This window comes from Heptranchias perlo, chromosome 28 (assembly GCF_035084215.1).
Source record: "Heptranchias perlo isolate sHepPer1 chromosome 28, sHepPer1.hap1, whole genome shotgun sequence".
Lineage (NCBI taxonomy): Eukaryota > Metazoa > Chordata > Chondrichthyes > Hexanchiformes > Hexanchidae > Heptranchias > Heptranchias perlo.
The window spans coordinates 38,106,270-38,129,346 of NC_090352.1; the positions used below are offsets into that span (position 1 = coordinate 38,106,270).

General features: G+C 42.1%; 2 protein-coding genes across 2 annotated transcripts in view; one reads left to right on the forward strand and one right to left on the reverse strand.

Annotated features, from left to right (window-relative positions):
• eral1 (Era-like 12S mitochondrial rRNA chaperone 1) overlaps positions 1-8,840 on the reverse strand; it is a 32,077-nt gene extending 23,237 nt beyond the window's left edge. The window contains exon 1 of the mRNA XM_068008516.1: positions 8,711-8,840. The gene's annotated coding sequence lies outside the window, so the exon portion shown is untranslated. The remainder of the gene's footprint in view (positions 1-8,710) is intronic.
• fam222ba (family with sequence similarity 222 member Ba) overlaps positions 8,534-23,077 on the forward strand; it is a 39,258-nt gene continuing 24,714 nt past the window's right edge. Inside the window, exon 1 of the mRNA XM_068008517.1 lies at positions 8,534-8,745. The gene's annotated coding sequence lies outside the window, so the exon portion shown is untranslated. The remainder of the gene's footprint in view (positions 8,746-23,077) is intronic.

Sequence of the window (23,077 nt, forward strand, 5' to 3'; positions counted from 1 at the left end):
TCCCGTCATTCCTACTCTGACTGGCCCGTGGCACTGGTAGCAATCCTGAGATTACTACCTTTGAGGTCCTACTTTTTAGTTTAACTCCTAACTCCCTAAATTCAGCTTGTAGGACCTCATCCCTTTTTTTACCTATATCGTTGGTACCTATATGCACCACGACAACTGGCTGTTCACCCTCCCCCTCCAGAATGTCCTGCAGCCGCTCCGAGACATCCCTGACCCTTGCACTCCATCCACCTGCCATGGCTCCATATCCCTTAATGCCCTTGGCTCGCAAAAATCTATCGATCTCAGATTTAAAATTATGAATTGAGCTTGCACCTACTGCTTTTTGCGGGAGAGAGTTCCACACTTCTACCACACTTTGCGTGAGGAAGTGTTTCCCAACTTCTCTCCTGACTGGCCTGGCTCTGATTTTAAGGTTATGTCCTCTTGTCCCAGACTCCTCTACCAGTGGAAAAAGTTTCTCTCTATTTACCCTGTCAATTCCTTTAAAGATCCTAAAAACCTCAATCATCCAGGGTCATCCTTATGGATTATTTAAAAAGGCATGCTTTTGAGATATATTTCCGTAGTTACTCATCATGTTCAGGTGTCTAACCCGGGGGTCTATAAAAATTACCAATAATTAGTTACTGCCCATGGGCCAGGTCCACTTGAACCCAACTACGTTTAGCTGAACCTCAGCTGTTGGGAATCTGGAGTTTGTTGGCCAAGGCCAAGGAGAAGGAGAAAGATCATCACGTTGCTCCGAAACATCCACAAGCGCTTCACGTACAGTGAATTGCTTAGACGTGCAGTGAGTGTTGTCATGTAGGCAAACATGACAGCCATTTTATGTGCAGCAAAATCCCACAGAAGTGCAATGAGGTGAAAGGCCAGTTAATCTGCTTTTTTGGTGGTGTTGGTTGAGGGAGGACATCGGGAGAACTCTCTGCTTTTTAAATAGTGCCATGGGATTGTTAACACTCACCTGAACAGGCAGGTGATGTCGTAAATTCAACAACACATCGAAGGATGAGTGCAGATGGCGGTCGATCATATCTCAGCTAATTGTGATGTGGACGTAAAAGATGCCATGGCACTATTTCAAAGAAAAGCAGAGGAGTTCTCCCCGGTGTCCTAGGTCAATATTTATCCCACAACCAACATCACTAAAACAGATTATCTGGCCATTTATTTCATTGCTGTTTGTGGGATCTTACTGTGTGCAAATTGACTGCCACGTTTCCTACATTACATCAGTGACTAGACTTCAAAAGTAATTAATTGGCTGTAAAGAGCTTTGAGACATCCCAAGGTCATGAAAGGCGCTGTATCAATATGCAAGTTCTTCTAAATTTCTGCAGGCTGCCTCGGGTTCCAGCTCGGCAGGAAGCCAAATACTTGGACTCTGACCCCTTCCCAACTCTCCTTGTCAGGGATCAGCCAGTTGAGCTGCCAAACAAAATTGCTCAGTTTCCTGACTTTTCCCTCCCGTCCTGTTGGAAACCACTGGGTTTCCCCACTCATTGTCTCCATGCGACCACACAGTTGAGATTGGGAACGGCAACGCATTCCAGCTCCAACGCATCGTGTTCCCATGCTCCCCCAAGAATACCACTTTAAATTTTGAACCACATTACTGACAGTTTAAGAAAGGTTTGCTATCTCTTTGAAAGTCAGTAACGCATTTTATAATCGTACTTGCTGGAGACACGTTAATCAATAATAATAATCCCAAGAGCGGATAAAAATGGACATTTTCCTTTTAATTCATCAATCATTCTAAGGCTGAACATGCAATATATAATTAATCATTGGTTTCTAAAACATCTTAAATTGATCTCTGGACCAAGATAAAGGTATATTTCTGCAGTATAACATTGGCCTGACATAACTGAAAGATCACTACTCGTCATTCCTGCAATGTGTTTGGATCTTGAGAAACATTTCGAAAGTTTGCGCATTCATACTTGCCTTTGTAAATAATTTTAAACTGAGGCCATGGAAGTACAGTGAATGCTCGTCCTACAAACACTCACAAATGGTGGACAAATGTAAAATGTGGACACTTCACGACAGTCCCAACTATTTTACCACATTATTAAAGATACAAGAGGCACTCTGAAACAACAGACACTCGCAAATTATGGACTACGGACTGCCTTCAACGTAACAAGCTCTATAGTGTATTTTACACCTTAAAACACGGGACAAGGGGCCCCTGTAAAGTTTTTCACGAGGGATGTCAAAAGGCCCACGCTGCCCAGGGATCAATCACTGACTATCTCCTTAAATGACCCTAGATGAATAATGAATGATTGGATAATTGATTGTGCTTATTGATTGCTGATTTTATGAAAATAAAAATACCATTTAATAAGAGATTTGTTTGTCGGAATTTGAGTATTTATTGGGTAAAATTCATCAACTGACGACTACCTACGTGCAACCTGGCTAAAACTACACACAGTACAATGACCATTTGGAAAATCGCGACACCTGCAAAAAAAGACAGCTGATGCCAGTCCCCTTGGTGTCTGTAATTCATGGGTTTCATTGTATATGACATGTTTTGCATCCAGCTCACCACCTGTTTTGGAGTTTTCATGCTCCACTGTGAAGGAAACGTATTTCCATCCAGTCAAAGTATTTAGAAATTTAGCAAAAAGAGATTATATTTACGAGGATGGGTCGGATAAACTTGGCTTGTGTTCCCTCGAGCTTAGAAGATTGAGGGGGTGATCTGATCGAGTTCTTTAAAATTATAAAAGGATTCAATAGGGTAGATAGAGAGAAATTATTTCCTCTGGTGGGGGGACTCCAGAACAAGAGGGCACAATCATAAAATTAGAGCCAGGCCGTTTAGGAGTGAAATCAGGAAGCACTTTTTCACACAAGGGGTAGTGGGTGAGTTGTGATATTCCAGTTACGTCAGGCCATGTAATGTTGTAGAAACATGCCTTTCTCTAACTTTTACATATGAAGTCCTCCAGCTTCTCTTTTGGGAGTCACTGAAATCTGTGAACACCTTGAACGTATTACAGTCTTGAAGCAGACTGTGTTCTCTCCGTAATGAATGTGAACATTCCTTCTAAACTGATTAAACCTCAATAAGAGCAGGAGGTTTTCTCAATACATTTAACTGTGATATTGATTAGGTGGGTGGAATAATCATGATTAAATCCAAACCATTGTGTGCTTCTAGACTAGGACGCAGAGTCCACAGATGGTATAGCGAAGCATCTGATCAGTAAGAGCCGTGACTCAGTGGGTAGCACGAATCTTCTCTAAGTCAGAAGGTTGTGGGTTCGAGTCCCACTCCAGAGACTTGAGCACATAATCTAGACTGACACTCCAGCGCAGTACTGAGGAAGTGCTGCACTGTCGGAGATGCCATCTTTTGGATGAGATATTAAACCCTCTCAGGTGGACATAAAAGATTCCGTGACACTATTCGAAGAAGAGCAGTGGAGTTCTCCCCAGTGGCCAATATTTCTCCCTCAACCAACACCTAAAACAGATGATCTGGTCATTTATTTTGTTGCTGTTTGTGGGATCTTGCTGTGCGCAAATTAGCTGTCGCATTTCCCTACATTACAACAGTGACTACACTTCAAAAAGTACTTCATTGGTTGTGAAACGCTTTGGGACATCCCGAGGTCGTGAAATGCACAATAGAAATATAAGTTCTTTCTTTCTTTAGTATAACACCTGGACTTGCATCTGGATGCCAGTGAGAGTTTTCCTTTAAGTTGCAGAGTGGGTGAAGCATTTCAAAGGAGCTGATGTTTGCATATGAGCTGACTTTAATGTAACATATTAACACAGCCATGAAAGAGAAGATTGCACCTGCCTGCCACTGTGTGCAAAATTACCTCAAAGAGCATTGTTTAATGGCAAACAAGGCTGTGCCCTCGGGCAGAAAGGAGGAGGAGGAGGAGGAGAGGATCTGTGCCAGACTGTAATGGCCACGGGCTTGTTTGGAGATGAAAATATTGAGTAGCCTATTATAATTATCAAACAGCCACGAAGACGCCAAATTAGTATATCCTTCCGCAACTGGAGGCTATCTCTCAAGGGAAAATATACAATTATGTGCAATAAAAGATTGAGTGTCTTCGCAAAGCAGCAACACAATGGAGAGAGTCAGATGTTGTCAAAAGCCCCGAGAGAAACTCTCAAGACAAGTTTGTGGCCAGGACCCAAGGCCCGAGATTGTGTTCCAGCCATTACTTCCATTCAGCCCTTCTAGGAACACAGGAACATGAATAGGCCATTCAGCCCCGAGCGCCTGTTCCGCCATTCAATTAGATCGTGGCTGATCTGTATCTTAACTCCATTTACCCGCCTTGGTTCCATATCCCTTAATACCCTCGCCTAACAAAAATCTATCAATCTTAGTTTTGAAATTTTCAATTGACCCCCAGCCTCAACAGCTTTTTGGGGGAGAGAGTTCCAGATTTTCACTCCCCTTTGTGTGAAGAAATGCTTCCTGACATCACCCCTGAACAGGTTGAGCCTTTTGTTCTGTACTCCCCCCACCAGAGGAAATAGTTTCTCTCTGTCTACCCCATCAAATCCTTTGATCATCTTAAACACCTCGATTAGATCACCCGATAATCTTCTATACTCAAGGGAATACAAGCCTCGTCTCTGCAACCTGTCCTCATAATTTAACCCTTTTAGCCCAGTATCATTCTGCTGAATCTGCGCTACACCCCCTCCAAGGCCGATATATACTTCCTGAGGTGCAGTGCCCAGATTGCAGTTCTCTAGGGCTGGGGTGAGTTTCTCTGCTCCTCGCGGCGATGGATGTTACAGATGTGGAGTGGAATGCTTCTCCAATTCAGGAAACCCAGCGTCAATATTAAGCACACCCAGGTGAGATGCACCACAGACATGGACATCGCAAAGCTCCAAAATGGTCCCCAGATCTTGCCACACCACTCATCAATATGGTTTCTTTGCATGAAATAGGCAATGTAAATTAGTGCCTAATCAGCAACAATTGAAAAGGATTCAGTAGTGTCGTTGCTCTGGTACAGGCCTCACCACGTAAAATGTCCATGTTTAAAACGGGCAGTCACTTATATCGGCCAAAAAGCGATTGCCATTTACCCATTTGTGTTAACATCAATTTCAAAGTTGCCGGTTATAGCGTCTTAAAGTGCCCCGTTCATTTTGGGCAGAAAGCTGTGCTTCCTCGCCAGTTCCCACCTCGTTAAGTGTTTCTGAAATTCAAATTCTAATCAGAAGTTGAATTCAGTGTTTTCTTCAAGGGCACCGTGGATTTGCCAATTGCCTGAATTCAAACGATTAGGTTTTGTCAGAATGCTAGAATTGCACAGTATTGGCCAAGAGGTTCTCGGTGTATTGGACTTTAGATTAAACGATGCACGAGTTCAGGCTCTGCAGGTCTCCACTGAATGAAGTTTGTAGATTATTTCAAACAGTAGATTTTAAATCGGAACAGCCGGTGAAAATCGTGAGGGGAGCCACTCCACTGGTAGGGGCACTAAAACTGGCCGCTGTGCAGAGGAGGGGAAAAATAAAGCAGCCAGGATAACTGCACCTGGTCATTACCCCGTGAAGAATGGGTGACGAGAGGATTGGGCTTGGCTGTGACGCCCCCCCACGACGACACTCACTGACAAGGCACGCATATGCGGAGTCGGACGCTTCGCTGAGACACCAAGGGACACCTAGCATTTGTAGGACCTACACCCTAGCAAGGGTCAGCACCTTCAGGAGAGGAGGGGAGAAAAAGTGTGGAGATAATGACAGTGATTGTATGACATTCCTCTGACCTTTATTTAATAGAGATGTTAACCCATTTAAAACAAACCCCTCTGCTAAAAGAAACTTGCATCGACACAGCACCTTTTCACAGCTCTCAAAGGATTTCACATACAATTGCATAGGCAACTGCAGCAGCTAAATTTGTACACAGAAAGATCCCACAAAGAACAATAAGGCGAATAGAAAGAATGAAAGGCTTGCATTTATATAGCACCTTTTACGACCTCAGGGCATCCCAAAGTGCTTTACAGCTAAAGAAGTACTTTTGGAAGTGTTGTCACTGTTGAAGTGTTGGAATGATTAGTAACGTAGAAATGACTAGTTAATGTACCTTTGGCGTTGTTCATTGAGAGGGGAACATTGGCTAGGATAATTCCTTGCTCTTCTTGCAATAGTACCTCAGTTTAATATTGCATTCAAAGGACAAAATGAAACACTCCCTCAGTCCTGGACTGGGGCTCAAATCCACAAACGAGGCACTAATTCTACCAACTGTGCCATATCTCCTGTTAATCTAGATTCTCACCTTACGTTGTGGTTCAGAAAAATCTCCATGGACTCCCCAAGCAGCCATGGACAGAACCTGTGATTTGCAAAATAGCATGGGCTGTTTGTACACTAATATCACAAACAATAATTTCAGGCTCATTTTATAAAAGTAACAAAATCAAAGAGTCTGAAGAGCTTTTATTAGGGAGCACTTGTAAAAATAGAACTAGCTATTTATTACATAGTGGGTGGTGCACAGGGCAATTTAGGAAGGGGAAGTTATGAATACAAGCACTGGGCTCTTTCTATACAAATAGAGAAGAGAGAACAGCAAGAGAGGAAACAAAGACTGAATGTAAACAAATGGACAGAATAACAAAAAATAAAGGAAGCCTCAATACAGGACAGATCAGGTGATTAAATGAGTTGGCCAAGTGTGTGGCACAAACTACCTGGCTCATTACATGGATGGGCTCAATGTGACAATGTGGTCTCTTCTTGTTCTGCACTATTTCATGCTCTTATTAAATATCTTCAGTCAAGAACTTTTAAAGTGACAGATTGGAGGAGCAGAAGGATAATTGGACACAGATTGGAGGTCATCTAGGGGGAAATAAGGCAAGGGAAAGGGAAAGTGATTTAAGACAGTTGTGCTGAGAAGCTGCAAAGCAGTGCAGTACGTTGGAGCATCCTTTATTGAGAAGGGGTTTCGGGTCCAGCGGGATCCACCTCTTCGAGGTATGTAGCCTTTGGCTAAATGCTGCAGCTGTCTGATGACTTGTTTCTGGAATGCTAGCCAAAACCAAGTTTGGACCCAGACCAATTTCCACATCTGTGAAAACAAAGTGCACTTCATTACTCTTCTCTTGGAGATGTATTAGACCTTGCCCTTGGAACCATTGAGGACCTTCTCAACTCTGTTCGTATTCTAGGTTCTTCCCTATGTTTTGATTCAGGGCAATCTCCATGAAAGTAGAAAGACCTGCATTTCTATGACACCTTTCATGACCTCAGGACGTTCTATGAAGTACTTTTTAAAAAAGAATGTACTGTTGTAATGTAGGAAACGCACCAGCCAATTTGCACACGATGAGGTCTCAAACAGCAATGTGATAATGACCGGGTAATCTGTTTTAGGTGATGGTTAATTTCTCCTAACCCATTATGGACTAAACTCATGGTTAAAAAAAAAACCCCAGTCCATCACCGGCATCTCCACATCAAAAAAAATGAAGCATGTGATCCCCACGGATCTCCCGATCCAGAGATTCTGGCACCCTGACCAGCATCGGCAATCCTGTTGCATCGTCGATGACAAGCATTTTAATTGGGGGATGGTTGGTGCAGAATTCTAATTTCATTTCTCTCTCCCCTTTAAAAGCATTATCAAACCCATCCTTTCATGTAGGCACTCAATTCCCCCTCCAAATCTCTCTATATATGCTTCAGTGTCCATTTCTCTGTCTATTTCTCTTTGTGAAGCACCTTAGGGGCTATACACACACATGTATTAAGTAATGAGTTAATTGTTTATTGATGTGAATCATTTTTTAAATTCACTAATAGTATATTTACATTCACTATTCCATTTCTTGACTAAACAATTTATCCACAGAGAGTGACAATTACTGTTACATTTCAACTTTCACCACAGGGGCTTAACTTCCTGCTTTGATGTGCATCTTAATAATGATGTGTTTGATGGGCGCAACTGAATGGCCTCGAATCTTTTAGTCCTCCAACCGCTAGAGGCGCTACACTCCCCCTCCTTCAATCCCACGGCTCCTCTTGGAACAAACGAAGCATCATTGGCGAAAAAAATAATTGTAAACAATTTTACAACACCAAGTTATAGTCCAGCAATTTTATTTTAAATTCACAAGCTTTCGGAGATTTTCTCCTTCCTCAGGTAAATGTTTCAAGATCTCCTTGAAGCCTACGCATTTATACATGTATAAATGCGTAGGCTTCAAGGAGATCTTGAAACATTTACCTGAGGAAGGAGAAAATCTCCGAAAGCTTGTGAATTTAAAATAAAATTGCTGGACTATAACTTGGTGTTGTAAAATTGTTTACAATTGTCAACCCCAGTCCATCACCGGCATCTCCACATCATGAAAAAAATAATGTGAAGGGAAAAAAAAAGATAATTTTTTTTAAAAAACGACGCCTGCAATCCGAAATATTATTGTGTAATTGGCGTGTGAAAATCCCTCCCCCCCCCCAACTCCCCGGCGGGAGGTGCAGGTCTTCCTTCAGTCGGTGGCGGGCAGCGAGGCAGGTGTTCGGGCGGCGGTGCCAGCGCGCATGCGCCGCCAGTTGCTCTGCGTTTGGCGTTTGCCGCAGAAGCAGCAGCGCGAGCGGCGCGGGGGCCCGGGACAGCACGGAGAGAGAGAGAAATAAAAAGCCCAACGGATTCAATGACCTTACCCACCGTTTAACTATGCAGTCCTGTCAGCTCCGCAGAAAGTAAGCGTCCCGTCTCCGTTTGGCGTCGGATATTTTTATTTTTTAGTTACTGAGGTGGCCGTCGGACACTTTAACAAAAGAGAGAGAGAGAGGGGGGCGGGCGCCGAACCTGCCAGCGGAAGTCCCGCCTCTCCTCTTTTTGATCACCTATTGGTCCGCTTGACCTCAATGGGCGGGTGCAACTGCAGAACCCTGGCTCTCCATTGGTCGGATACCGCCGTCGATCACACCAGCTGCCGCCTTACTTCCGGCAGGCAGTTGGGGTTTTTGGAGAGCTGACTCTCTCAAAGTCTGTCCTTTTAATTAAAATTTATTATCGGAGGAATTTTAAAAAAAAAAATCTATATTAATGCCATTTAAAAGATGAAAAGCAAATGTTGCCGGTCTTGTCGTTTGGAGGTTGCAGCCTTTTGCAGAAAATATTTAGAGTAAGATTCCACCAGTTGTGTCTAATTAACTTTTTTAAATGTCTGAAATTAACTCTCAAATTCGTATCCAGAACGTTTTAAATATATTTTTGTTTGGCTTGTAACTAAATAGGGATGTGATTTGTGCCATTGGCAAACTCGCTGCTACCGCTACTTACTGTATTGTCACTTGTATTTTTTTTATTATACGTAAAAGTTAACTTTAAAAAAAAATAAAATAAAAACTCTTGGATCTGAGGTAACTTTTCAAAAAAAAAATAGGGAATGGGAGGCTAATTCATAAAATCCAGCCTCTGAGGCGTTAGGCTGGCTTTGTGTGTGTGTGAAATTTCTCTCTCCGATGTCAAGGCTTTTTAAAAAATATGTATATATATATATATAAGGGAAGCTTCAGAGAATGTTATTTAAATGCAGTATTTCAAGGGGAGGGTTGTTATGTACTCTGCAAATCTTTATTAAACCAGAGCCGTCTGTCCATGTCACATGAAGATTAATGTGGGGAGAGGGAGGAGGGGGGCAGAGGAGAGAGAAAATCGCTGCTTGATTTGAATTGCCAGCCCTTTTCATCTCAGATCATGAGGGATTGTGGTGTTAGGCGGTGGCATAACCTTGTGGCTGATGCACGGTTTAATCAGTCGAGGCAATCTGCAATCTTTACAGTACGCCATTGTTACAAAGGCATTTCCCCTCTCGTACTGTTTTTAAAACCAGTTTATCTTGAATTGATTAGCAGGGAATCCAGCGTGACTAATCATTTGCGCAGAACGGCAGCGGTTGTCATTAGTTATCCCCCCCACCAAATCTCCCCCTCACCACCCATCGCATCCCCAGAGAATAACAATTAATTTTGGTCGTGCGACGTTATTGTACTTCAAATATGTGTCTCCCCTTTTTCTTTGTGCATTATAAAGGAGGACAAAACACATGGAAATGAGGTAATCTGGGGCGAAATAAAGAGAGGGAGAGCTGAGGTTATTTTGCTTTTTTAAAAAAAAATTGTGAATATGAGAATGAAGTTCCTGAAGAAGCTGCTCATTGTGAGACCGAGAGTAGATGGAGACACTGTTATCTTTTGCAGGGGAGATAAGAGAATGGATTGCTGGCCTGTTTCTGAACCCTGCTTTAATGAGTTGGTTGCTAGGCAAATTTCATCTCGATCAGTTTAATCCTCAAGATGTCGTTTGCAGGGCTGCACTTTGTGACGCCGGGTAATGCATGCAAACTTGCTCACATTAAGACTTTCTATACAGCCAGCGACTGAGCAGTTGGGAGGCCTTGCAGATGTGCAAAGCATTACTTAAAGCTTGAACTGTAATATTTTCGATGGACATTGTAAGTGTTTTGGTTGACTTGTCTTGCAATTATGTTGACGTTTTAAAAAAAAACATTCTTGCACTAAAACTACTTTAGTTTCTAACTGCTTGCCCATTTAACTAATTGGGCTAATTAAAGTGAGGGGTAAGTAATTTTCTAGGGAGTTAGATTTTACGTAAATGTTTTCTGATTGTTCCCCTGTGGCTGTCTTTTTTTTTAAATTGAAGTTTAAATTTCGGTTGCAAGTTTTGAAACTCATCACTTTATGTTTTATATTTTCTCTTTTTTTGTATTGAAGTATAATTTGCTCCCAAAACACCTGTTTAGCTTCAAGCTTTTATTACATTACCAAAGAGGTGTTAGTGTCATCTATTTGGGGCCTAGCTTTTAAACTGAGCTGAATAAACAGAAGTGACTGACTGAAAATTTTGATCTGAGTTTGTGACATCTTTTAACAGGTGTGAGTTGGAAATGGCCATGCTACCTGTATTGTACAGTTTACTAGTTAAAGTTTAATAGTGCTGCAACAGTATTTCCATTTCCTGGAGAGGTGATGGAGCAAAGTGTGTTGTAAATTTTGGACATAAATGAGTACCAGTCTTTTCCAGAATTTCAATGCAAAAAGATAATGTCTGTTGAGAATTTACTAATTCCCAGCAGCTATTCTCAGTGGTGCCACAAGGAAAAGGATGATGCGACTGTTAGTTTGCCAACTCATCATTATATCGAGATTTGATTATACCGCAATCAAATCTTATTGCCACTTGTGAATTAAAGTTACTACTGATAGGATACCGATTCCACTGTACAGTTGGAAGACAGCTTAAGTTTTAAATACATGGTTTGCACATCACTGGTGTACAGCATTAGTATTTGGAACCCGAAGCTGGGACCACCTGGGCAGCAAGCCGTTCTATGCCAATTGTTTATCTGATCCTATCAAAGACCAACTCCATCTTTTCTAAAGGGAGGCCTGGTAATACTGACTTTAACTTTCTTCTCTCCATTTCCCCTGCCCCTGGGGTGGGGTGGGGGGAAAGGGGAATGCTGAGTTTGGAATATTCCACCATAATGTATCTCACTGGGGTCTGGCACTAATCTAATTTGTTTTATTTTGTACACAGCCCTTCCAAATTCTAAGTCAACTTTAATGCACATCCTAACCCATCTCTTGGGAAAATTGGTATTTATCAAGATTCAACTTTATAGAAGGGTACTTAATTTGACCTCCTAGTCAGGAGGTCAATCTGCCCAATTTAAATGGGTGGGTTTGAGTTTGTTGAGGCTGGAATTTATGATTTGAGTCTTGTTACTAAATGTGCCTCTGGACCTCTTGCAATCAAGTTGAATCTTGATAAATGCCAATTTTCTGAGATGCTGCATTAGGATATGAATTGATTAGAATTTCGGAAGACAGCGCTTGCAATACAAACAATAATGCAGGCCCTGTTTACTCATCACTGAATGGAAACATTCTTTGTTTCCATTTTCCCCCCCATTATCTCTCATTTTGAAGGAGCTGGGCTACAATTGCATAGGTGCTGGCTGCTCATCAGTGGATCAAAAGTTTGAATCTTTCAGCCTATTTAATTTCATCCTTCCAGAATACTTCACAACATTCAGCAATTTCCTAATTGAGTTTAGTGTCTAGCCCTCAATTATCCACCAAATTTGCCATTTTTAGTTTGTGCCAACCCTAGACCGGTATTGTCAGGTTGTTTGAGGGGGTGGGGTATACAGCCAAGTGTGATCCTGCCCACTCAGTACACACTCTAGCAGGGGTCATTGGATAGAAATCAGGAGTTGGAACACATATTCTTCCCTGTCCCACTTACCTAGCCCAAAAGCATTGAAACTGGTTACTGTCCACAGCTGAGATGGGCAAATTCGGTGCGTTGAATCTTGTCTGTGTGGCTCAGTACCACACAATGCAGTTACATATAGAATTTACAGCACAGAAACAGGCCATTCAGCCCAACAGCTCTATGCCGGTGTTAATGCTCCACACGAACCTCCTCCCACCCTACTTCATCTAACACTATCAAAATATCCTTCTATTCCTTTCTCCCTCATGTACTTATCTAGCTTCCCCTCAAATGCTTCTATGCTACACGTCTCGACCACTCCAAGTGGTAGCAAGTTCCACTTTCTAACCACTCTGGGTAAAGAAGTTTTTCCTGAATTCCTTATTGGATTTATTAGTTGCTATCTTATTTATGACCCCTAGTTTTGGACTCCCCCCACAAGTGGAAACATCTTCTCGACGTCTACCCTGTTGACCCCCTTCATAATTTTAAAGACCTTTATTCAGTCACCCCTCAGCCTTCTCTTTTCTAGAAAATAGAGCCTCAGCCTTTCCTGATAGTTTATAACCTCTCAGTTCTGATATCACCCACAAATCTTTTTTGATTATCCATTAAGTTATCAAAGAAGCCTTTATTTATTGCTTTCATTTTAATTTGTCACCTACCATGTTGCTCGATGCAAGGTTGGTCATTAATATGGGCATGCTTCTGCTGTTACTGTAATATCAGAACAACTATAGTTGCTTCCTGCTCTCATACAACATGATTTTATTCTAAAACAAACTTGACTTTAACCACAATACAATGATTGAGGGTTGCCCAGGGTGATTTATTTTGCATGGCCTATATAGAAGTCAATTTTCAAGTTATTTGAAACTTCCACATAGGCAGCAGTGTGGAGAAAAAATTATAAATTTGCACTATTTCTGCTTTAGCCTGTTTAATCCTCTGGAAATCCATTAAAACACTTTTTTAATATTACAAATAAATCTCTCACTGGAATTTTTTCTGCTTGGGTCAGGAGTTTTGCATCCCGAGAGTGAATAAAAAGTGATTTAGCACACCCAATGTTCTGTACTTGGATCACGTAGTTAATAATTAACTAACATTCCAGATTGAAATGCAGAAATCATAACTAGGTTCTCAAACCTTTTCAAATCTGCTATGACTTGGAGCAAGAGCATTGGACTTGATTTGTTGCTGCTCAAAATGTGGGGCATTAGCCTTGGAACAGGGAGATGCCAAAGCATTAAGGAAAAAAATTGTAGGCTTGGTGAATTGCTTGAAATAATGGGAAAGGGAAAATATGATGGAACTTCTGCTCCTATCAGCTTCCTGGCAGAGGAAGGGGTGGGGTTGGGGGGGGGGGCTGCACATCTGGCTAAATTATAAGTGTCTAAGGTTTTCCTACTTATCCCCACACAGGCCCAAGGAGATCTCGCAAAACCATTTTATGAAATGCATGGATTGTTTCTTGGAATAGGAAACTTTTAAGCAATGCTTATACAAAACATAGGGAATGGTACATTTTTCTATAATTGAATACTAAAGCAAAAAGAACAGTATACTGAGACCCTTCAGTATAAAGCCCAGACTTTCAATGTTTTGGCAAATCTGTTGTCATTATTCTACTTTCTTTTTAACTGAAAGAATTGCTGGAGTGGCTACTTGTCACATCTTCCAGCAGTAAGTTCCATCATTTTCAGTAACTTCATAGAATCATGGTTCTAAAAACTATGATAAATGGTGCAGCACTATACCAGCTGTATGCTGAAAGAACTTTGCAGTTTCAATTCCTAATTCCAAAATGGTAGCCCTGGCAATGTGAAAGAGGGATCCAAAATTACAATTGTTAGGGAGGAAATTTTGCTTCTGATCACGACCCCATGGTCCCTGCTGGAAAATGTGTGCGATCATAAGACCATAAGAGATAGGAGCAGGAGTAGACTGTTCGGCCCCTTGAGCCTGCTCTGCCATTTAATGAGATCATGGCTGGATCTGATTTTTACCTCAACTCCACTTTCCTGCCCTTTCCCCATATCCTTTGACTTCCTTGCTGATCAAAAATTTGTCTAACTCAGCCTTGAATGTTTTCAATGACTCAGCCTCCACAGCTTTTTGGAGTATAGAATTCCAAAGATTCACGATCCTCTGGGAGAAGAAATCCCTCCTCATTTCCGTCTTAAACGGGCGGCCCCTTATTCTGAGACTATGCCCCCTAGTTTTAGATTCCCCCATGAGGGGTAACAGCATCTACCCTAGCGAATCCCCTCAGAATCTTATATGTTTCAATAAGGTCTCCTCTCATTCTTCTAAACTCCAATGAGTATAGACCCAACCTGTTCAATCTTTCCTCACAAGACAACCCTTCCATACCCAGAATCAATCTAGTGAACCTTCTCTGAACTGCCTCCAATGCAAGTATATCTTTCCTTAAATAAGGGGACCAGAACTGTACGCAGTACTCCAGGTGTGGTCTCACCAGCACCCTGTATAGTTGTAGCGAGATTTCCCTGCTTTTATACTCCATCCCTCTAGAAATAAAGGCCAATATTCTGTTTGCCTTCTGGATTACCTGCTGCACCTGTATGTTGACTTTGTGTTTCATGTACCAGGACACCCAGATCCCTCTGTACCGCAGCATTTTGTAGTATTTTTCCATTCACATAATATTCTGCTCTCTTATTTTTCCTCCCAAAGTGGATGGACTTTACATTTTCCCATATTATATTCCATCTGCCAAATTTTTGCCCATTCGCTTAACCTGTCAATATCTCTTTGCAGACACTTTGTGTCCTCATCGCAACTTGCTTTTCCACCCATCTTTGTATCATCAGCAAATTTGTCCACAAGACACTCTGTTCCTTCATCCAAGTCATTGATATATATTGTAAATAGTTGAGGCCCCAGCACTGATCCCTGCGGCACCCCGCTAGTTACAGATTGCCATTTTGAAAATGACCCTTTTATCCCGACTCTTTGTTTTCTGTTAGTTAGCCAATCCTCTATCCATGCCATTATATGTGTGTAGGATTGAATTTGGCTGTGAACTCCTCCACCACCCCCTGCTTCAAAGTCCCCATTCTAGAATGGTTTGCAGATGATGACTGTCTAGGTACACAAGGGAAAGATCACACCTTGGATGAGGTACCAAAGACCCCTGCTGCCCTTGGGATGAACCCAAACATGAGTAACAGCCTTCGTATATGTGTGCATGATGTGTATATAATATACGTGTACTATTCTGGTATGGTCATAACATCGAATCATTTGCTTTCTGCAGGCTTAAAGCTCCTTTTAAAATGCAGATGAATACGTTCATCTTTTGGGATGTTCCTTATTAGCCAGCACTGTAGACTTCTGAGAGCTTTACTGGTTGTACTGAGTTAGAAAAAGTGATTTATTACCAGTCGAAAACTGGTATTTTAACTGGAGTTGGGACATGTGCAGATTGCAGTATTTGGGCAACAAATCCTGCTACATCTAAGTGTAGAAATTAGCATGATTTGTTGCAGGATGCCAAATCACTTGCCCTACCCTAAGTGCAGGATACTACTCGGGTTAAGAGTGCAGGTTTGTAAGAAAGCCCTCAAATATCTGTAGAATCATGGATGCCAATGTGAGTACAGTAAAAAGGATGGAGAACTAGTATTAGCACAGCTTGACCAGGATTGCCTTTGTTAGATGTGCTGCATTATTAAGAATTTCTGTTGCATTTTACAAGCAGGGACAGGTTGGTTGCCACTGACAACTTGGTGCAAATCCAGGCTAATGTTTAATTACGTATAATTAACTGCTAGCACAAACTGTAGTTGTAATTATGCAAAACAAATGGCAAACTAAGAATAAATACATTGCTCTTCATGGAGTTAAGTCCCCAGGGCCTGGCTTGATCTAATTCCATAAACAGCTATTCAAGTTTTTTAAAGAAATTAATGTAAAACCATTACTGACTGAGTAATGGCAGTTGGTATCCCAATTACAGAAATCCAATTGCTGACTGAACAGATATATAGGGGGACGGGGGTTTAAAGGAATGCTGCAAATAAAAATGCTATAAATGTGAAACGACATCCCAGTTTGATGGACTCATCAGAAACACTAATCTTCGTGTGTGTCTGTGTGTGTCTGTGTCTGTGTCTGTGTCTGTCTGTGTCTGTGTCTGTGTGTGTCTGTGTGTGTGTGTGTGTGTCTGTGTGTGTCTGTGTGTGTCTGTGTGTGTCTGTGTGTGTGTGTGTCTGTGTCTGTGTGTGTGTGTCTGTGTGTGTGTGTCTGTGTGTGTGTGTGTCTGTGTCTGTGTGTGTGTGTGTCTGTGTGTGTGTGTGTCTGTGTGTGTGTGTGTCTGTGTGTGTGTGTGTCTGTGTGTGTGTGTGTCTGTGTGTGTGTGTGTCTGTGTGTGTGTGTGTCTGTGTGTGTGTGTGTCTGTGTGTGTGTGTGTCTGTGTGTGTGTGTGTCTGTGTGTGTGTCTGTGTGTGTGTCTGTGTGTGTCTGTGTGTGTGTGTCTGTGTGTGTGTGTGTGTGTGTGTCTGTGTGTGTGTGTGTCTGTGTGTGTGTGTGTCTGTGTGTGTGTGTGTCTGTGTGTGTGTCTGTGTGTGTGTGTCTGTGTGTGTGTGTGTCTGTGTGTGTGTGTGTCTGTGTGTGTGTGTGTCTGTGTGTGTGTGTGTCTGTGTGTGTGTGTCTGTGTGTGTGTGTGTCTGTGTGTGTGTGTCTGTGTGTGTGTGTCTGTGTGTGTGTGTCTGTGTGTGTGTGTCTGTGTGTGTGTGTCTGTGTGTGTGTGTCTGTGTGTGTGTCTGTGTGTGTGTCTGTGTGTGTGTCTGTGTGTGTGTCTGTGTGTGTGTCTGTGTGTGTGTCTGTGTGTGTGTCTGTGTGTGTGTCTGTGTGTGTGTCTGTGTGTGTGTCTGTGTGTGTGTCTGTGTGTGTCTGTGTGAAGGATCTTGTGGGAAGTGGGTATAATGGTAGTTGTGCTGGTAATTAGTTCTATTATACTGCTGGTAATTGCAGAAATCTCTGGAATAAGCACCCGTCCACAGGACATCTCCAGTACTGATTTTAAATGGCCCACTGGCATTTTGGTATCAAAAAATAAAGGCAACGGCTACTATTGGCCACCAAATTTGACTCTTTTTACAGAGGAATCTGCATAAAAAAAGTGTTTTTTACGCAACGAGTTATGATCTGGAATGCGCTGCCTGAAAGGGTTATGGAGGCAGATTCAAAAGGGAATTGTGTAAATACTTGAAGGGAAAACATTGGTGTCTATAAACTAGGCATGCCCCAAAGTAGGTTTTGAACGCATGGGTGTTTTTACTTGCATGGACCTTGTGATAAAATCACCCACTGCTGGTTTCCCGGGGATGAGGGGGCGGACATATGAGGAGAGGTTGAGTAGATTGGGACTCTACTCATTGGAGTTCAGAAGAATGAGAGGCGATCTTATTGAAACATATAAGATTGTGAAGGGGCTTGATCGGGTGGATGCAGTAAGGATGTTCCCAAAGATGGGTGAAACTAGAACTTGGGGGCATAATCTTAGAATAAGGGGCTGCTCTTTCAAAACTGAGATGAGGAGAAACTTCTTCACTTAGAGGGTAGTAGGTCTGTGGAATTTGCTGCCCCAGGAAGCTGTGGAAGCTACATCATTAAATAAATTTAAAACAGAAATCGACAGTTTCCTAGAAGTAAAGGGAATTGGGGGTTACAGGGAGCAGGCAGGAAATTGGACATGAGTTTAGGTTTGAGGTTAGGATCAGATCAGCCATGATCTTATTGAATGGCGGAGCAGGCTCGAGGGGCCGATTGACCTACTCCTGCTCCTATTTGTTATGTTCTTATACTCCTTTTTGCCTTTCATTTGCTGTTGTCTGCTCCTATTGGTTCATTTGAAACCCCCTAGACACATAACCAAGTGTATGGGTGGCAGTATCCACTTTAATCCAGGCGGGTTTAAGTATTGAGTCCATTACAAGGCCTCAGCAAAAATGAGGCACCTGGAAAGGAGGAAGATGTGGGGGAATAAAAATGTCGTACGGTAGTGTAGAGGGTCATAACCCCAGGTATTGTTCGCTTGATTTGAATGCACTGTGCTCAGTGAGGTATATTGACCCTTAAGCTTGGAATAGGTGATGGATATAAGTCACCATTTCTACTACTGTTCATGGTAAATGGGGCTAATTGGCAGAAGATATCTATTTTTCATCTGTACATTAATTGAGTGTGCATGAAAATGTTGTATAACACTTGATAAATATATCCGAAATGGTGGAATATTCCATCATCTCCACCCTGGGATGTCTTCCTGATTTAAATGTGTTCATCATGCAAAGTACCAAGAGCTCTAGCTCAATGAGCCATTGCATGTGCCTGTTCCCCAGGTACTGAACTGATTTGAAAAGTACATTTCTGCATGTTGGTGGAATGTCATCAGTGCTCTGCAGAATGGAATACAAATGATGGGATGATATATGTGCAATGCTGTATCATGCCCACAGCACCTCACTTGATGACAAGACCATTAGTCTGATGGATGGTTCAGGATGAATTAGATGCATGTATGTTTTAGTTGGTTTTCTGCCCCCTCCACTTGTTTACTGACAAGTCCAGAACTAACTAGGTCCCCCTGATGCCCTGTCAATTTGTGCAATATGTGTGAGCTTTTATTCTTGTTTCTTTTTGTGGTGGGGGGGGGGGGGGGGGTGGAGAGGGAGCAAAGGAAAGGGGGAAATTGGATGACTTGTTTGAGTGAAGAGCCTGTCACTTAAATTGAAAAATTGTCATGTGATAGCATAATGAATGTCAGGAGCAAAACTGCAGGAACATTTGCAACTTGTCCATCCTTACAGCACAACTTGCAGGAGAAATCCAAATCCCACCAATGTAACAGCTTTATTTTCTAGCAAAACAATGTCATACTATTTTCACTCCTGATCAAAATCTGCTGCAAAATCAATGATGTGCTTAATTCCTGAGCGAGGGAAAAGATTTTAAATCACTTTATGGTGGAGTTTAGAAATGGCAAGTAATCTAGTTCATCAGGTAAGATTTTTTTATTTTGCTCTGTGGTCTGCAAATCAGAACTGCCAATAGGGACAACCTGGATGTGCAACAGTTAAGACTTATGTGGGGCACTGCAGTAATTGTAGGTTCTCATGGTGGTGATCCAAGGCTGAACTCTATAGCCATCCAGATATGGGAGTATTTCTCAGGCCGCCAGATGAAGGCATCCCAACAGGAGAGAGTGGGACGAATGTCACTACTAAAGGGGCTAAGACTTTATTTGTGGCAGTGAATATATGTCTTTTAATTTTTTTCTCTTGTGGTAGGTGATTGACCACCTTGTGCCCTGGAGCTGGGAGCATAGTTAGTATGTGTAACACCTCTTCTGTGTCCACTGCCAAGGCTAATTTATGATCAACCAACAAGAGGCAACATTTAGAAGGAGCTGGATGAAAGCTTCCTTTCACCCTTTAATCAACAACCCCCCCCCACCATCCCGTTGTCTTGCTTTGTAATGTTACACATCCTCATCAGTTTAGCTGAGAACTGATAATGGGAGCGTTCAATTAGTTATTTAAGAGTACCTCCCGCAGCATTTTGTAAGTTAGTGCATATGGTCTACTTTAGAAGTTGTAAGGTGACTTCTTTAAAAAATATTTTTAACTAATGCACTCCCATTATCTGAAACTGTACATACTCTTGTGAAACAATTAGGAACTTCTGAATGCCATTTTATGCTGCAACCCCCCTGAAGGAAAACTGAAGGATTTGCTTTGCTCAGGTCCTTGGGTAGGGAGGAAAAATTGTGGTGCACCCTTACCTTGTTTATATGTCATGTTGCCTATGTTTATCTTGAGTGATCCTATGTGTGTCAATAAACGTGTAATCGTCAGTCCCTATTTCTGATGAAGGCTGCGTGGAAGTAATGGGAGATGTGCATGACCTGAGGATCATTTTCCAATCCTCACTAGATACAGGGGAAGTACCGGAGGACTGGAAAACTGCAAACGTAGTACCATTGTTTAAAAAGGGTACGAGGGAAAGGCCGAACAATTATAGGCCGGCCAGTCTTACCTCGGTGGTGGGCAAACTATTAGAATCAATACTGAGAGATAGGATAAACTGTCACTTGGAAAGGCATGGTTTAGTCAGGGATAGTCAGCATGGATTTGTTCAGGGAAGGTCATGCCTTACAAATCTGATTAAATTCTTTGAGGAAGTGACAAGGAGGATTGATGAGGTTAGTGCAGTGGATGTTGTCTATGTGGATTTTAGTAAGGCATTTTACAAGGTCCCACATGGCAGACTGGTCAGAAAGGTAAAAGCCCATGGGATACAGTGAAATGTGGCAAATTGGATCCAAAATTGGCTCAGTAACAGGAAACAAAAGGTAAAAGTCGATGGATGTCTTTGCGAATGGAAATCCGTTTCCAGTGGTGTGCCACAGGGCTCAGTGTTGGGTCCCTTGCTGTTTGTGGTATCTATTAATGATTTGGACTTGAATGTAGGGGGCATGATTGGCAAATTTGCAGACAACACAAAAATTGGCCGTGTAGTTGATAGTGAAGAGGATAGCTGTAGACTCCAAGAAGATATCAATGGGTTGGTGGAGAAGTGGCAAATGGAGTTCAACCCGGAGAAGTGTGAGGTAATGCACTTAGAGAGGGCAAACAGTAAAAGGAAATATGCAGTAAACGGGAATATATTGAGGGGTAGAGGAAGTGAGAGACCTTGGAGTGCATGTGCACAGGTCCCTGAAGGTGGCAGTACAGGTGGATAGGGTTGTGAAGAAGGTATATGGAATGCTGTCCATTAGCTGAGGTATAGAATACAAAAGCCGGGATGTAATGATGGAACTGTATAAAATGCTGGTAAGGCCACAGCTGGAGTATTGTGCGCAATTCTGGTCACCACGTTACAGGAAGGACGTAATTGCTCTGGAGAGAGTGCAGAGAAGATTTACAAGAATGTTGCCAGGGCTTGAAATTGCAGCTACGAGGAGAGATTGGATAGGCTGGGGTTGTTTTCCTTGGAGCAGAGGAGGCTGAGGGGTGACTTGATAGAGGTGCACAAAATTATGAGGGGCCCAGATAGAGTAGACAGGAAGTACCTGTTTCCCCTAGCGGAGAGTTCAAGAACTCGAGGACATAGATTTAAGCTGATTGGCGGAAGGATTAGAGGGGTCATGAGGAAAACCTTTTTTTACCCAGAGGGTGTTGGGTGTTTGGAATTTGCTGCCCAAATTGGTGGTAGAGGCAGGGACCCTCAACTCTTTTAAAAAGTACCTGGACCTGCACCTAAAGTGCTCTAATCTGCAGGGTTACGGACCGGGTGTTGGAAGGTGGGATTAGAATGGGCACCTGGTTGTTCTCCGAGCCGACGCGGACATGATGGGCCGAATGGCCCCCTTCTGTGCTGTATCTTTTCTATGGTTCTAAAAAGGTGGGCAAATTGTTCAAACTATATGCAGTATATTCCTGTATTGTGTGCCTAGAACAGGAATGATGTGGAGATGCCGGTGATGGACTGGGGTGGACAAATGTAAGGAATCTTACAACACCAGGTTATAGTCCAACAAATAGTAGAACAGGAATGTTAGGGTACAAATGTCTTGGGACGATAATGTTGAGGTGCAATTCTAGCCAATAGTCTCAGTAGAAATTGCTAGAACCAAATAGATTTAAAATTCAGATACCATCATATTAACACAACTGCAAATTCTCTAAATGAAACCCTGCTTTGTTATTAAGTCACGTTTTGCTCTTTTGTAGCGGGAGAGTGGAACAAAAAGCCTGGACGTATGCAGGCAGTTTTTTCTGATGCAAACTAAGTTGTGGGTTAAGATGTTGATTTTAAAAATGGGATTGTTGGCCTCAATTTATTTTTATGCATATAGTTGCATTTTACCTAGTCAGCTTCATCGATGCTGTATTGTTGAATCAAATGAATGCAGGATTTTGTACAAATATTACCAATGTACAACAACAGCAACGTGCATTTGTATGGCGCCTTTAACGTCGTGAAATGTGCCATGGTGCTTAATAATACTTGGCATTATAAACCCACGTTTGACTTGGGTTGCCACTTTTTATATCCTCTTTATGCTTAAAAACCCAATATAATCTGGGATCCTAATTGAATTTGCAATACCTGACTATAAAGTTGGTGGATTCTGTTTCAACAATTTGAAGGAATATTTTTTACATGTGCAGAGAATGTCTGACATCAGCATGTAGGGAAATTGTTGAGTCACTTGGTCCATATTGGTGAGTCTTAAAATTCATTCTTCTGCACAAAGCTTACTCCAAGGTAATTTGTAGCACTTGTATTGTCTAATGGAGATTGCATTTCAGCTAATTTTTGATCATATCTGATCTATGTGGACTGCTGACATTCTGTTTAGACTTGACTGAAATTGTGCAGCAAGTTTTGGTGTTTGAAGTGAGCAGAACTCCCACTGCCTACCCTGCATTTTGTTTTGATGTGGAGATGCCGGTGATGGACATTTTGTTTGAGGTTGTGAAGCTGGAGGATTGTGTGGGACCATTGTGAGTGAATATGAATCTCTTGCAGAGTTAATCTGGGGTCGATGGGGAGATAATGACACCCACCCTTCACCTTGCTCAAAGTGAACTGGGTATCGTCCTCACTAGAAACCAGGATGAGGGAAGGAATACATTCATTCCTGGTCATAGCAACCTAAATACAATGTGATCTCAAAGCTTTGAAAGTATAAATGGGTTTTGGCTTGTGCTTTCTGTAGTGTCATTTAAAAAAATATATATATTTGAC